At 46.3% G+C, this 11316-nt stretch overlaps 1 pseudogene; it reads right to left on the bottom strand.

Annotated features, from left to right (window-relative positions):
* Positions 1 to 1631: 1631 nt before the first annotated feature.
* On the bottom strand, positions 1632 to 9389 carry LOC128627828 (calmodulin-beta-like; annotated as a pseudogene).
* Between the last annotated feature and the right edge of the window lie 1927 nt (positions 9390 to 11316).

Here is an 11316-nt window from a genome sequence, read left to right as displayed (position 1 = left end):
CAGAGCCTGACTAGCCCCCTGTGAGTGCCTCAGACAGGGCTGGAGGCGGGGCCTGGCACAGGGGAGCACCAGCCCATAGGTCCCAGGGACTTCACCAGGTGTCCCCGCCCCAGATGCCCTGTCTCGGCTCCTGCCACGGGTCGTTCCTGGCAGGCTCTGCCCCCGGCCTCCCTCCATTCCATTCCATGCTTTTCACCCAGCAGGCTCCAGGGCCTCTTTGCCTGAGGCTCGGTCTTGCTGGACCCTGGCCAGGGCCCCTCCCACAAGGTCATCTGGAAGACCCAGCTCAGTGGGCTAGCCAGTGAGCACAAGGCGCTCCCACTTGCAGCCCTGGCACCCCAGGACACACCCCAAAGCCCCCAAACGTGTGTGAGCTGAGCAGAGGTACCTTTGTTGAACTGTGGTTGTCTGACTTGTAAATGGAAGGGGAGATACAAAGAGGTTTTCTCACTCTGCCATGATGCTGACATCACTGTCTCTGACCATACACTGAATGTGTGTAGGGAGCTCATTTCCTTTGCTACTTTTCTTGGTAGTAGGGTTACGATTTTCATTTTGTACCCGAGGAAACAGGTACAGAAAAATGTGAAGACATGAGACCCGTATGCAAGGAAGGGCTCAGAAGAAGTCAGTGGTGGAGTGTGGCATAGATTGAACAATGGATGTATTTGTTTGCCGATATACATTTAGTTTTGTTGGGTTAGATTGTGCGTGAGGTTGTTTTAATTGGGTAAAACTTCTGTTTACTGGAAAACAGATATACAGCTCGGTAAGGATTTGAAGCAAATTTTGCCATAGGCCTATTTTCCTTGTGGGGCTAAACAGTGTTTAAAAAGCATGTAACCATGAAAGAAAATGCTTCTGGTACTGGGCCAGCAGGACAAAAATAATACTGCACAAGTACCTGGATAATACACCCGTTTCGCGATAGTGGGACTCTTAAGGACATATTGTCGACAGTCCATTGTCCATGCAGAGTAGCAACTCCACGCTTCAAACAACAGGCTGACAGTTCCTAGAGGAAACTACTTTTCAAAAAGGCATAGCCCAGATATTCCCTCATTTGACCAACTGCATCCAGGTTTTGATGTGCAGAAGGGCTTAGATATATCCAGAGTGAACCACGTGCAACATGTTACTCGATCAGTTTTCTACAATAAGCTCAGGAAAATGACAGTAAGGTAAGGGAAGAAAACATGAAGGAATGAAGACCTAATTACTATGCATGCATATGAATCTATATTAATCCTCACTCAAGGTTACTCTTTCATTGATGTGAGAGAGAGAGGAAGGGAGGGAGGGAGAATGAGAGAGTGAGAGCGAGACAGAGAGCGAGAGAGAGCGAGAGAGAGAGAGAGAGAGACATTGGCATGAGAAAGAAATATTGATCGTTTGCCTGCTGCTTGTGCCCTGGCCAGGGATCAAACCGACAACCTGGTATGTGCCAGGACCGAGGCTCGAACCCATAACCTCCTTGGGACACGGGACAATGCTCCAGCCAACTGAGAAACCTGGCCAGACCCACAAGCGTATTGTTCTGAGAGCAGGGGAAACCTTTTACAGATACGTTACAAACAAAGGAAAGACAAACAATTTTGTGCAAGAAATTTAACACATTGTGTACAATGTCCTCACTTGGCTGTCATCATTTGTGCAGACTCTTCATAGTTTCCTTGCCCATCACCATGGATATCTGCTCCCCTGATCATGTCATCAACATCTTTGTCTGTTAAGTTCTGTCCAAAGTTTGTCCTCGTGTGGAAGCTCCGCTGCACTAATAGAGCCATTACCATCGTCGCCAAGCACAAGGGATGCTTCTGTGATTTCTTCTTCACCGTCTGTGTCTTCATTGTTCTTGGCATCGTCGTCAGAAATTTCAGGGGGCCAACTGTGCCATCAGCCTCAGCATCCTCTTCATTAGTCGTGTCCTGTCACTCTGCCTCTCTGGTTTTCTGCCCAAGAGCCCTCAGCACAGTTCCCAATGCCTTTGTTGTTATAGCTGTTATAGTCCATCCCGGTCCTTGTCAAAGAGTGGGAAAGGTCTTTATGGATCATTTGCGTGTCCATTTATGGGAAGCCTCTCCTTGAGAGGGCACCACACTCTGTCCAAAATGAAACATGCTCATTCGTGGTTTCTGATGCTCAGGGCTCATCACTTGCCTGATAAAAACTTTATATATAGAATCACAAAAGACCAGGTGACTTGAAACCTCAACTTTTACTGTAAACACAGATAGGGAAGCATCTGGTACATTAAAGGACATCAGAGCCACACAGTACCTGGCTCAATGCCAACAAAGCCATCGACTTCACAGCACTGGGTCAGGGACTGACTCTCAGGCAATGCCATTCAGGTAAATTGTGAAAGGTTTCCATTTTTGTGAAGATGAAGCGTTTCATAAAACAGGAGCAAAGATTTGTGAATGCCTTATACATACTGTTTCAGTGCATCCTCATTCCCTTTGTGGGAAGTATATCTGTACATATACGTATATACATATACAGACACACCAAATAACAATGAGGTCAAGTTGGCATGGCTGACTGCAGTCCTCACTTCTGCAGTGACACGTACAGCCACATGTTTGGTTTGTTTTCTTTTTCCAACTTGATGGTTGGTCTGGCCCAATGACAAGAAGGGATACAGGAGAGGCACGGGCCAAAATACGAGGTAAAAGAAAACCCGATTATACTCACAGTCTCCAGAGAGACAGAAGGACTGCACTGCCTGCTAAGAGAGGGTCACCTGGGAGGGAGCACCAAGGCTGTGGGCTGAGGCACGCCACTGGGGAACAGAGAGGGAGTGAGGACCAATGGGCAAAGGGACTTTCCTGGGAGTCAGGGTACAGCACAGAACAAAAGGCTCAAGGGCATTTCCCTGGTGTGTTTGAATGTTACTAGGTGCTGGAAGGTAAGGGGCGGGTGGGGGGGGAGAAGGGGAATATGTGGCAGAGGCCAATCTTTTCAAAGAAACTTAATTTAATTTTTAGCTTATCGTTGACTCGGAATATTATCTGATATTTGTTTCAGGTGTGCAGGATAGTGGTTAGACGTTGATGTAATTTGCAAAGTGATCTCCCAGTTAAGTCTCGTACCTACTGGGCACCATACATATTTAATACAATATTATTGAGCATGTTCCCTATGCTGTTCTTTACATCCCTGTGACTGTTTTGTGACTACCAACTGGCACTTCTTAGTCCCATCCCCTTTTTCGCCCAGTCCCCCACTGCCCTCCCCCTCTGGCAGTCATCAGTCCGTCCTCTGTTTCCCTGAGTCTGTTTCCATTTTGTCTGGTCCTTTCGTTTGTTCTTTAGAGTTCACATACAAGGGAAACCATATGGGATTTGTCTTTCTCTTTCTGACTTATTCCACTTAGCGTACTACTCCCTGGGTCCATCCGTGTTGTTGTAAAGGGTGACATTTCATTCTGTCTTAATAATGGTGACGTTTCATTCTGTTTTTCCATTGTATGTATGAACCACAGCTTCTTTATCCCATGGTGCATTGATTGCCTCTTAGGTTGCTTTCATGGCTTGGCTATTGTAAATACCACTGCAGTGAACATAGGGATGCACGTGCCTATTGTAATCAGTGTTTGGGATGTCTCTTCAGATGCACACGCAGAACTGTAATTGCTGGGTCATCAGGTAGTTCTACTTTTAATTTCTTGAGCAACCTCCACACTGCTCTCCGCAGTGGCTGCACCAGTCTGCATTCCCACCGACAGTGCGCAAGGGTTCCCTTCTCTGCACATCCTCACCAACATTTGTTGTTCACTGATATATGGACGGTAGGCATTCTGCCAGGTGTGAGGTGACATCTCATCGTGGTCTTAATGTGCATTTCTCTGATGATTAGTGACATAGAGCATCTTTTCACATGTCTCCTGGCCTCCTGTGTGTCCACTCTGGGGAGGTGTCTGTTCAGATTCTGTGGCAGGGACAAACCTGTCCCGCTGGCACACCCGGTTCCTGTGAGGTGCCCACGTGCTGTTTGCGGGGATGCTGATGCCACGGGACACGTGAGGATTTAAAATTTGCGGTACACCACAGTGGAAATTTTCATTTCCTTTCTCTGTTATCCAGTCCGCCTACGCTTTGTCCTCGGTCCACATTTCAGCTGATTATGACTCCCACATGCGATGCGGTGGCCTAAGCCTTCATTCTCAGAAGGCTGCTGAGACTTCCCTGGTCCTGTCTGTAAGGGGGTGGCTGCTGTATTCCTCTAAGCTTTTCCAAAGTGTATAGCAGTGCCAGCAGGTATATGCCAAAGTTCTGTGGGGCTCAGAAATACTCTTCTCTGACCTCACTTACGTAGCAGAACTTCTTTCCATCTCGATAGTCTGGATCCATCACCCCAGTCAACACAATAAACTGCTTTTTGCTAGTTGGTTCGAAGCACAAGCGTCCCAACATGCTGAGGTAACAGTGACAAATCCATTTCATCAGAGCCTTTGTGTGGGAGTCTCTAATGGTGAATTAGGCTTTATGTCCACAGGTGGTACTGCTGACAGAACCATGCTGGTGCGAAGGGCAGAGGAATATACAGGAAAACTTTTCCTGTCTGTTCCACACAGGAAAACTTGCTGCCCACTGCAGAACGGGAGATAAGCTGACTGCCATCCACAGGGCAGGTCCTCTTATGCAGCTGCTTGTCGAAAGCCTCTTTTGTGGGGGGATACACCTTGGCAAACATTCTCAAGGGGTGCTCAATGCCTTACTCTGTGGGGGCCATTACAATGTCAAGGGTACATATGTAGTGGGGCTTGAATTATTGGTGGCAGACAGGGATGCTGTTTGGGGCTTTGGGCGGGCCCCTAATGAGATTTCGGAGCAAAGCCCTGCTGTCATGTGCAGTTACCTACTGTCCTTTAGAGAAACAGCTTTTGGCCTTTTCCCAGACTTCAGTGGAGACTGAATGCTTAGTCATGGGACACCAAGTTAGCATGCCATTTGAGCATCCCACCCTAAGCTGGGTGTTATCTGGCCCACCAAGGGATAAAGTTAGGTGTGCCAGTGGAAGTGGCATACATGAGATTGGGCCTGGGCGGGCCCTCAAGGCACAAGTGGGTTCCATGAAGAAGTGGGCCAAACGCCCATGGCCCCTACTGCTGCTACACAGTCTGCTCTCTCCCAGCCTGTACCTATGGGCTCCTGGGGCACTCTCTATGATCAGTTGTCGGAGAAAAAAAAGAAAGAGAAGACTCGGGTCTGCTTTGTAGGTGATTCTGCACACTGTACAGGCACCCCCTGAAGGTGGAGAGCTGCAGCACTACAGCCCCACTGCGGGACGTCGCTGAAGGACAGTGGTGAAGGGAAATCCTCCCAGTGGGCAGAGCTTCAAGCAGTGCGCCTGGTCGTTCACTGTGCCTGGGAAGAGAAGTGGCCAGTTGTGTGATCGTGATTATATGCCAATCCATGAGCTCTGGACAATGGTCTAGTTGGCTGGTCAGGGACTTGTAAGGAGCATGATTGGAAACTCGGTGGCAAAGAAATTTGGGGAAGAGGTATGTGGAGAGACCTCTCTGAACAGGCAAAAAAAACAGTGAAGATATTTGTGCCCCATGGGGATGTTCCCAAGGGCGACCTCAGCAGTGGAGGATTTTAATAATCAACCGGGCCCTCGTGCAGATGAGAACCAGCCTTTTCCTCAGCCACCCACATCATCGCCCAATGGGCTCATGAACAAAGTGTTTGCCGGCAGAGATGGAGGTGCCTTATAAATGGGGCGACCTGGACTTCCGCTCATCAAGGCCGGCCCAGAAACGGCCACCACTGAGGGCCCAATCTGCCAGCAACAGAGACCAACACTGAACCCCTAGCATGGCACCAACCCCCAGAGTGGTCAAGCCAGCTCCCTGGTGGCAAGTTGACTACCCTGGACGACTTCCACTGTGGAAAGGGCAGCCATTTGATCCTACCACAACAGACACTTACTTGGGATACGCATTTTCCTTCCCTGCACACGCTGCTTCTGCCAAAACCACCATCCGTGGACTTGCAGAGTGCCTTAGCCACCCTAATCACATTCCGTGGGCCAGTTACAGGGCCAGCCAGGCGGCAATACCTTCTGAGGCTAGGGCACGCTTCTCCCTATACAGCTCCAAATCATCGTCCCACATACGGTGCTGCTTTCCCCCCACAGGTAGGATTCATGGGCCCAGGAACCAAGGGCGGGGGAATGGTTATAGACCACTCACTACTACCCCCCAGTCACCCCCTAGCAAAATGTTTACTTCCTTTTCCTGTGACTTTATGCTCTGCTGGCCTACAGCACACACACGCATACACACAGAGCTTTGTTTGAACTTTCATTCCCTCATCACATAGCATAAGATGTGTTGATTTTATATCATAGCATCTAAGTTATGGGATGTCAAGAAGAAGAGTAAACTTCACTCAAGGACTTTAACTCTTCTTCTGGGAAAATAGTAGTGCGTTTTCAACCCGACCCATGGTAGTCGTGTCGTGTTAGGTGGACTAATGAACTTGTTCTTGTCTCCATTTGAGGTTAAGTATCATTTAAGGACATGTGTTTGGGTGTCAAGTCGATACGGGGTCAGGTTGTTGTGACTCCTTGTGATGTGTGACATGTGACTCAGCTTGTGATGGTTTATTTGTGTCATCTGGACTGGACACGGGGTGCCCGGACTAAACATTGTACGTGCATACGTCTGTGAGGGCGTTTCCAGGTGAGATTAGCATTTGGATCCATAGACTCGGTAAAGTAGATCGCCCCCCTCCTTGTGAGTGGGCATCAGCCAACCTGCTGAGAGATTAGATGGAACACAGTGAGCAAAGAGAAATTCATCCCTTTTCCCTGCCTCACTGTTGGACCTGGGACATCTCACCTCACCTTCTGCCTTTGGGCTGGGATTTACACCACCATCTCAGCTCTCCTCACTCACAGGTCTTCAGACTCCGACTGAATCATATCACTGGCTTTCCTGAGTCTCCAGGATGCAGGCAGTGGGTCATGGAACTTGTGAAAATCATGTGAGCCAATTCCTCATGTACATACATTGGTCTGTTTCTCCGGGAGCCCTGGCTAATACACTAGGGCATGTACAAAATGCTGCTGCTGCTGCTGCTGCCGCTTATGCCTCTGCCACCAGAAAGGACCCTAAATCTTCATTTGCATGGCATCCTTATGGCAGCCAGAGAGTTAGTTCTACCCTGGCCATGGGGGAGGCCTATAACACTGATGATGCTAATCTGAGGCTTCCCGGAAGAAGAAACTTATAGTTATGAGCAGGATATACAGGCCTTCCAAAGTATACCCAGTAATCACATGCACACAGATAAACACACACACACACGCATGTCTGGGAAAGTTGTGTGATGGTTGCCAAGCAGTGAATGGCCTTAAGAGCACTGTTGGACGTAAACGGCCAATGCACTCACCCACACCAATGCATTGTTGGATGTCAATGGCCTTGCAGCTCTACTCAAATTCTGCGGGCCTCGCCTCATCACTCACTTCTTCTGTGACCTCCCTCCACTGCTCAAACTCTCCTGCTCCAGCACGCAGGAAAATGAACTCGCCCTGTTCTGCTTTAGTTTTCTGGTGGCTCTTGCCCCTGCGCCCTGGTTGTCATCTCCTAGATACACGTCGTGGCTGCTGTTCTCAGGGTTCCCTGTGCTGAGGGCCGAAGGGAAGCCTTTTCCACCTGTGGCGCTCACATCACTGTGGTCTGTACTTTCTATATCACTTCAGTGCTCTGCGACATCCCTCCCAGCTCTGCATACTCGGGCTTGCGAGCCAGGGTGCTCTCTGTGCTGAATGTGGTCCTCACTCCCATGCTCAACCCCATCTTCTTCAGCATGCGAAGCGAGGAGGTGAAGAGGCCTTTATTTAAGGTCCTTGGGAAAGAAAGTGCCTGCTGGGCACTTGTCACATCAAATCAAGGCCACACCTGTTCTCCACAGTGAGGCTGGCACGTACCCGATGCTTGAGGGTCAGTGCAATGACACAGGAGCTTGGAACTTCATGTAGAAGGTCCATTTGGTGAATCCTCTTTTGTGTGCCAGGTTTCCCCCCATACCAGCAGAGATCACATGTCTCTGTGGCGCAGTTTGTAATTTTAAATGTTTTCTTCCATTGATGGAAGCAAAAGATGTTCGTTGGATCAGTTTTGCAGTTATAGAAACTTATGAAATGGTGAAAAACACGCTCAACCATCTCCCTCCTATCCCCCTGAGAGAATGGTTTTGAACAGTCTGTGAACAGTTTGATGGTTCCTTCAGGTTTCTTTTTCAACCACAAATGTGTGTACCTGCATATTTAAGCAAGAAACACAACTGGGACCACAGCATAATTACAGTTCTTCATACTTAGGCATTTTTCATTGTTTTCAGTTGTAATATATGCTTATTATAACATCATTCATGCTTTATACAAAGTTGTGTTGTTGGAAAGTAAAAATTTTTCATAATCAGAGTCTCTGCTCCAACCACCATTTCAGTTTTGCACGTTTCTTTTTTGATTTTTGTAAATGATTTTATTTATTTATTTTTAGAGAGAGGGGAAGGGAAGTAGAAAGAGAGGGAGGGAAACATCAATGAGTGGTTGCCTCTTGCATACACCCTACTGGGGACCTGGGCCACAACCCAGGCATGTGCCTGGACTGGGGATCGAACCCACCACCCTTTGGTTCAATCCACTGAGCCGCAATAGCCAGTGCTCTTTTTTGATATTTTTTCCTCAGGATATATGACCCTAAATTTTTTAAAGTTCTTTCCTGAGGATATGTTTGGGAGAGAGAGGATAATGCTCACACCAAGACATCTGGCTAGGGTTGCATTTTTAAGATTTTATATATATATTTTTTTTTTTTTTTTTTTTTTTTTTTTTATTTTACATAGGTCGGGTCATACCACATGCACGTTAAATGTCTATAATTCTTATCCCATGAATTCCATCTTCCTGTCAGATGTACAATTTTCTTCTGAGTTCTTTGTCTTATGGAGATTTCTAAAAGATAGTTTCATTTTAAAGTTCTTAACTTTTGTTTATTATTTGGCTTACTAATTTTTTTTCTAAATTGTTTGTCTTCTCACTTTCTTTCTGGTGCTTTCATCCAAAACAGCATTTATTTATTAAAAAAATTTAATTTATTGAGTTTTAGAGAGAGAGAAGGAAGGGGAGGGGAGAGAGAGAGACAGAGACATATCCATTTGCCATTCCACATATTTATGCATTCATTGGTTAATTCTTACATGAGCCCTGCCAGGGATCGAACCAGAATGTATTTCATTTTATTTTGATTTTTAAAACTATTTTATTGTTTATACTATTAGCTGTAGCACTCCTTGCCCTTTGCCCCTCCTCCACCCAGCCTGCACCCCACTTCCACATTCCATCCCTTCATGGTTGTCCATGTCCATGGGACCTCCATTTGTGCTCTTTGACTAATCCCTTCACCTTCTTCCAGTCAGTCAACCTCCCCCTTCTCCACGTACAGCTGTCAGTCAGTTCCATGGCTCCATGCCTCTGGTTGTATTTTGCTCGTTACTTTCTTTTGTCCTTTGATTCCTCTTATGAGTGAGATCATATGGTTTTTGTCTTTCACCAACTGGCTTATTTCACTTAGCATAGTAGTCTTCAGGTCCATCCACACTGTCATGAAAGGTAGGAGCTCCTTCTTTCTTTCTGATGCATAGACTTCCCTTGTGTAGACGTACCACTGTTTTTTGATTCACTCATCTACTGATGGGCAAATAGGCTGATTCCAAATCATGGCTATTGTAAAGAGTACTGCTATGAACATGAGGGTAGAAGAATGTTTGAACTGGTGTTTCGGAATTCTCGGGTATAACCCCAACAGTGGAATCACCGGGTCCAAAGGCAGTTCCATTTTAGTTTTATGAGGAAGTTCCATACTGTTTTCCACAGTGGCTGCACCAATCTGCATTCCCACCAACAGTGCGCTAGGCTTCCCTTTTCTCTACATCCTTGCCATCACATGTTGTTTGTTGATTCGTTAGTGATAGCCATTTTGGCAGCTGTGAGGTGATATATCTCACTGTGGTTTCAAGTTGCATCTCTCCCATGGCTAGTGATGTTGAGCATTTTTTCACATGTCTATGGGTCATCTGGATGTCCTCTTCAGAGAAATGTCTATTCAGGCCTCTTGCCCATTCTTTAATTGGATTATTTGACTTCCTGGTGTTGAGTTGTATAAGCGCTTCATATATTTTGGAAATTGGACCCCTGTCTGATGTTTCATTGGCAAATATGTTCTCCCATACAGTTAGTTCCCATTTCATTTTGATCATCATTTCTCTAGCTGTGCAGAAGCTTTTCAATTTGACGTAGTCCCATTGTTAATATTTCCTTTGCTCTAGGTGATACATCGGGAGAAATATTGCTACGTGAGATATCCGAAATTTTACTGCCTGTATTTTCCGCTAGGATTTTTATACACCGTGCCTTCTAGTTAAGTCTTCTTATCCATTTGGGGCTCATTGTGCTGTATAGTATAAGATGGTGGTCTACTTTTGTGTGTCTGTGTGTGGGGATGTGGGTGTGTGTACCAGTCCAGTTCTCCCAATGCCATTTATTAAATAGACTGTGTTTACTCCATTGTATGCTCTTGCCTCCTTTGCCAAATATTAGTTGACTATAAACTAATAGTGTATTTCTGGGCTCTCTATTCTGTTCCATTGATCTATGCCAGTACCAGACTGTTTCGATTAGCGTGGGTGGACTCTTAGTGTAGTTTGATATCAGGGATTGTGATCCCTCCAACTTTGTTCTTGTTTCTCAAGATTGCGGATGCTATTCGGGGCTGTTTTTGGCTCCGTATAAATTTTTGGAATATTTGTTCTAGATCACTGAAATATACCTCTGGTGTCTTAATAGGAATTGCACTGAGCCCTAGCTGGTTTGGCTCAGTGGACTCAGTGCTGGCCTGCAAAATAGAGGCTCACCAGTTTGACTCTCAGGGCACATGCCTGGGTTGCAGGCCAGGTGCCCCCAGTAGAAGGTCCACGACAGGCAACCACACATTGATGTTTCTCTCCTTCTTTCTCCCTCCCTTCCCCTCACTCTAAAAAATAAATAAATAAATAAATAAAGAAATAAATAAATAAATAAATAAATAAATAAGAAATCTTTAAAAGAAAATAAATTCCAGGTGGACCAAAGAGTAAACTCCGGAAAATGAAACACTAAAACTATAAGAGAAATAGACAGCTGGGTGGGCATCTGAGAGTGTTGAAATAATATGAAACCCTAGGGGAGGAAAACAATGAAGTGGGTACGTAAAATTTAAGATGCATGTGTAGCAAGGGACAAGTGGGAGATTACTCA

Source organism: Artibeus jamaicensis, unplaced genomic scaffold (assembly GCF_021234435.1).
Source record: "Artibeus jamaicensis isolate MK-2021 breed Jamaican fruit bat unplaced genomic scaffold, CSHL_Jam_final contig_1417, whole genome shotgun sequence".
NCBI classification, from domain to species: domain Eukaryota; kingdom Metazoa; phylum Chordata; class Mammalia; order Chiroptera; family Phyllostomidae; genus Artibeus; species Artibeus jamaicensis.
This window is presented reverse-complemented; position numbering and strand designations above follow the sequence as displayed.